Source organism: Bos indicus x Bos taurus, chromosome 11 (genome assembly GCF_003369695.1).
Source record: "Bos indicus x Bos taurus breed Angus x Brahman F1 hybrid chromosome 11, Bos_hybrid_MaternalHap_v2.0, whole genome shotgun sequence".
Taxonomy (NCBI): Eukaryota; Metazoa; Chordata; class Mammalia; order Artiodactyla; family Bovidae; genus Bos; species Bos indicus x Bos taurus.
The window spans coordinates 8983221-8988453 of NC_040086.1; positions in this window are offsets into that span (position 1 = coordinate 8983221).

The window sequence follows — 5233 nt, forward strand, 5'->3', positions numbered from 1 at the left end:
AACCATGTACCTCGATGTTGCTCAGTGCTGCTGCTGCTGCTGCTAAGTCGCTTCAGTCGTGTCTGACTCTGTGCAACCCCATAGACCACAGCCCACCAGGCTCCCCCGTCCCTGGGATTCTCCAGGCAAGAACATTGGATTGGGTTGCCATTTCCTGCACCAATGCATGAAAGTGAAAAGTGAAAGTGAAGTCGCTCAGTCGTGTCTGACTCTTAGCGACCCCATGGACTGCAGCCCACCAGGTTCCTCTATCCATGGGATTTTCCAGGCAAGAGTACTGGAGTGGGGTGCCATCGCCTTCTCCGATGTTGCTCAATAGAGATAAGCAAAGACACACTGTTAACAGCATCTATTGTGCTCATTGGCAGACCCGGAGAGCAGACTTAGAAAAAATTTGAAGACTTTGCCTCTGAAATGTGGGTTCCTGATCAAAGTCTACACCTTATAACTACTCGCCCTGGGGTGTGCATTTCTGATGAGGGTCTTTTAAATGCTAAATAGCCCTTCCCAGGGTTTTCATTGAAAGCAAATGTGCACAAAGACCACACAGCTCCTAGCTGATGATGAAGTGTTTAAAGTAAGTGACCACTTCAGGCCACATGGTGGAGGGTGTGCTGACCACAAGGCAGCCCTCCCCAGGCAGCAAAAACCACCCAGGGCCTGCGTCACTTGCAGAACTCTTATAGAAGACACAAATAATCAAGTAAATCCAATATCTGTGCCATGTCTTACAGTTTATAAGATACTCACACGCAGAAGACTTTATTTAATCATTTTCATCTTGAAGAGCTCAAGATCCAGAAAGATTGGATGCTTCAGGTGAGCTTCTGATTAGTGTGTGCGTGCTAAGTCGCTTCAATAATGTCCGACTCTGTGCAACCCTATGGACTGTAGTCTGCCAGGCTCCTCTGTCCACGGGATTCTGCAGGCAAGAATCCTGGAGTGGATTGCCATGCCCTCCTCCAGGGGATCTTCCCAACCCAGGAACTGAACCTGCATCTCTTACATCTCCTGCATTGGCAGGCAGGTTCTTTACCGCCAGTGACACCTGGGAGACCCATTAATTCCTACATCATTCATTCAGCCAGTGTTAACCAACAACCTCCTTTATGTAGATATTCATCTAGGCACCGGGCCATGGGAACATGAGAAGGGACAGGTGATGAATCCACACTGAGTGAGCCAGAGTTGACCAGCAAACCTCCAGAAGCTACGAGGGGCACCCAGAGCAGACCCCTCCTCGGAGCTGTCAGAGGCACCAGTCCTGCTGACATCCTGGCCTCCAGAGCAACACAGTAAAGATCTGTGATGCTATTTTTAGGGCATGAATCCCAGGGATGGGGGAGCCTGGTGGGCTGCCATCTATGGGGTCGCACAGAGTCGGACACGACTGAAGTGACTTAGCAGCAGCAGCAGCAGCAAACCGATAATAGAGTAACTGTGATAACCTGGATTTAAAAACAGAAAGGTGGGAAATTTACAGTGGTCATTCATTCATTAAAAAAAATCCTAGAATGATCTACCCTGCGTGGAGCTGAGTGTGTGTGTGTGTATGTGTGCACTCACAGGCATGTGCACTGTGGATCCACCTACAGCCCGGCCTGCATCTGGGAGAGCCAGCACTCCATCCCCCAGCTCCTAGCCTTTGACCTCTGCAGTCACCCTTTTCCTCCAAGGTGGGGTCCAAGTTGTCCTTGGGCTTTCATGGCCCACTTCCCTCAGCACCCTCTCGGGGCCCTGGAGTGGCTTCAGGAGCTGAATGGTTGCAGGTTTTGGCCAGCCAAACATCTGAATTCTTTGGCAATATAGTGACCTGGAAAAACCCATCACTTTTTGGTTTATTTGCTTCTGGTCAGGCCAGGTACAAATAACTCCAATTACCATGAGTTCCTGTGTTTATTGATATTTCTCCAAGAGTTCCTAAGCCCTAAGAGTCCCTAAGGGTTCCAACCAAGACTTTCTAAGCTCTAAGCCATTGGTTTTTCATGACTAGCCCTGTATTCCAGCCCCTTCTCCATCAACTCAGTGCCAGAGATCAATGAGCTTAAGAAGGAGGCTGTGTTCCGCTGTCCAGCATTTCACCCTGGACAGGCACTGCTCCGTCCTGCTATCTCTTCTGCTCCTTAGTCTCCTCCTCTCACTCTCAGTGTCTAGCAAAAAGAAAAAAAAAATTCACCAGAGCTTCCTGAAAAGGACCCTGGGGCACAAGAGCCCCTCCTCAGCTGGTCACTTTCCTTATGAGGGCTTTATTTACATCCACAGGAACAGCTGGCTTCTCCCTCAAATCTCTCACTCAACCCAGGTCTTAGGCTTCTGACATCTAGTCCTGCCCTCTGTAGAACAAAATCCCTGTCCATCCCTGCCAGCCAGCCGACTGCCTCCAGCTTGAGTCCCCCTCTCTCCCAGGCCTCTTGCTATAAAGAGCAGCAAGGAGCAGCCAAAATCCACTGGAGTTCTCAGCTTCCTGCCCACTGTCCCTCCAGCTAGGACGTGATGCTATGTGATCTGACTCCCAGGTTATCCCAGGAGATGCTTCTGCCCACGGTTTGCAGTCTGTGGGAAGGCTCACTGGCCCCCCAGCCTGCAGTTTCTGAGTTCTTGAAACCGGAGTCCACCACAAAGACAATGTGTTTATTTTAGACCCTTCTGGTGCTAAATTCTGTAGTTTATTTATTGCCCTCTCAACATTCAGGATCTTAGTTCCCCGACCAAGGATCAAACCTGTGCCTCCTGCATTAGCAGTGCAGAGTCTTTGTTGTAGCCATGCGTTCCGGGAAACAAACTCACCCAGGAGGACAATGCAGATAGTGGAGTGCAGTTCATACACTGGCGGGCCCAAGGCAGAGTCTCCTCTTAGCCAAGGACCCCGACCAGTTTTTGTGAAAACCTTACATACCTTAAGTGTATGTGCCCAAATCCACCTCCCCAAATTCCCTGAAACTAGTCTGAACAAAGGAAAAAGAAAGATGCAATCAAAGTCAACCTGTGATTCATCTGCATTAAACCTAGGTAGTTAACAGTGGACAATTATTAATAGGCTTGCGGTCATTCACCAATAAGCATTATAGAATGTATGCTTCTATTCAGTTACACAGATAATTAGGGTATTCTTTTAGGTGATGGAGAGCCCTGGGTCTCTTCCTTCCAGAGGCCTGGTTTCCCAGTGGATATGTCATTTCCATAGATACTGGGCATAGAGCTCAAAGTCCACAGTCCGGCCCAAGATGGAGTCCTGCTTTCAAGATACAACCTGTTCTGTTTCCTCCTTCATTTAACACTGGACTGCCAGGGAAATCTTAAATTCTGTTTTATTTGGACATTTGTCGTTGCTGTTGTTCAGTTGCTAAGCCATGTCCAACTCTTTGTGACCCAATAGACAGTAGCATGCCAGGCTTCCCTGTCCTTCACTATCTCCTGGAGTTTACTCAGACTCACATCTGCTAAGTCAATGATGCCATCCAACCATCTAATCCTAGGCCATCCCCTTCTCTTGCCCTCAATCTTTCCCAGCATCAGGGTCTTTTCCAATGAGTCAACTCTTTACATCAGGTGGCCAAAGTATTAGAGCTTCAACTTCAGCATCAGTCTTTCCAGGGAATATTCAGGGTTGATTTCCTTTAGGATTGACTGATTTGATCTCCTTAAAGTCCAAGGGACTATCAAGAGTCTTCTCCAGCACCACAGTTTGAAAGCATCAATTTTTTGGCACTCAGCCTTCTTTATGGTCCAAATATCACATCCGTATATGCCTACTGGAAAAAGCATAGTTTTGACTATACAGAACTTTGTGGGCAAGGTGTTGTCTCTGCTTTTTAATATGCTGTCTAAGTTTGTTGTATAGACTGTATAGAGCTTCTCCATCTTTGGCTGCAAAGAATATAATCAATCTGATTTCGGTGTTGACCATCTGGTGATGTTCATGTGTAGAGTCTTCTCTTGTGTTGTTGGAAGAGGCTGTTTGCTGTGACCAGTGAGTTTTCTTAGCAAAATTCTATTAGTCTTTGCCCTGCTTCAATCTGTACTCTAAGGCCAAATTTGCCTGTTACTCCAGGTGTTTCTTGACTTCCTACTTTTGCATTCCAGTCCCCTATGATGAAAGGACATCTTTTTTGGGTGTTAGTTCTAAAAGGTTTTATAGGTCTTCATAGAACCATCCAACTTCAGCTTCTTCAGCATTACTGGTTGGGGCATAGACTTGGATTACCATGATATTGAATGGTTTGCCTTGGAAACAAACAGAGATCATTCTGTCATTTTTGAGATTGCATCCAAGTACTGCATTTTGGACTCTTTTGTTGACCATGATGGCTACTCCATTTCTTCTAAGGGATTCCTGCCCACAGTAGTAGATATAATGGTCATCTGAGTTAAATTCACCCATTCCAGTCCATTTCAGTTCGCTGATTCCTAGAATGTCGACGTTCACTCTTGCCATCTCCTGTTTGACCACTTCCAATTTGCCTTGATTCATGGACCTGACATTCCAGGTTCCTATGCAATATTGCTCTTTACAGCATCAGACCTTGCTTCTATCACCAGTCACATCCACAACTGGGTATTGTTTTTGCTTTGGCTCCATCCCTTCATTCTTTCTGGAGTTATTTCTCCACTGATCTCCAGTAGCATATTGGGCACCTACTGACCTGGGGAGTTCCTCTTTCAGCATCCTATCATTTTGCCTTTTCACACTGTTCATGGGGTTCTCAAGGCAAGAATACTGAAGTGGTTTGCTGTTCCCTTCTCCAGTGGACCACATTCTGTCAGACATCTCCACCATGACCTGCCCGTCTAGGGTGGCCCCACATGGAATGGCTTAGCTTCATTGAGTTAGACAAGGCTGTGGTCCATGTGATTAGATTGACTAGTTTTCTGTTATTATGGTTTCAGTGTGTCTGCCCTCTGATGCCCTCTTGCAACATGTACCGTCTTACTTGGGTTTCTCTTACCTTAGACGTGGGTTATCTCTTCACGGCTGCTCCAGCAAAGCACAGCCACTGCTCCTTACCTTGGATGAGGGGTAGCTCCTCACTGCCACCCCTCCTGACCTTGAATGTGGAGTAGCTCCTCTAGGACCTCCTGTGCCTGCACAGCCACTGCTCCTCAGATGTGGGGTTGCTCCTCTCGGCCGCCACCCCTGACCTTGGACGTGGGGTAGCCCCTCCTGACCACCGCCCCTGACCTTGGACGTAGGGTAGCTACTCTTGGCCACCACCCCTAGGGCATGGGGTCCTCC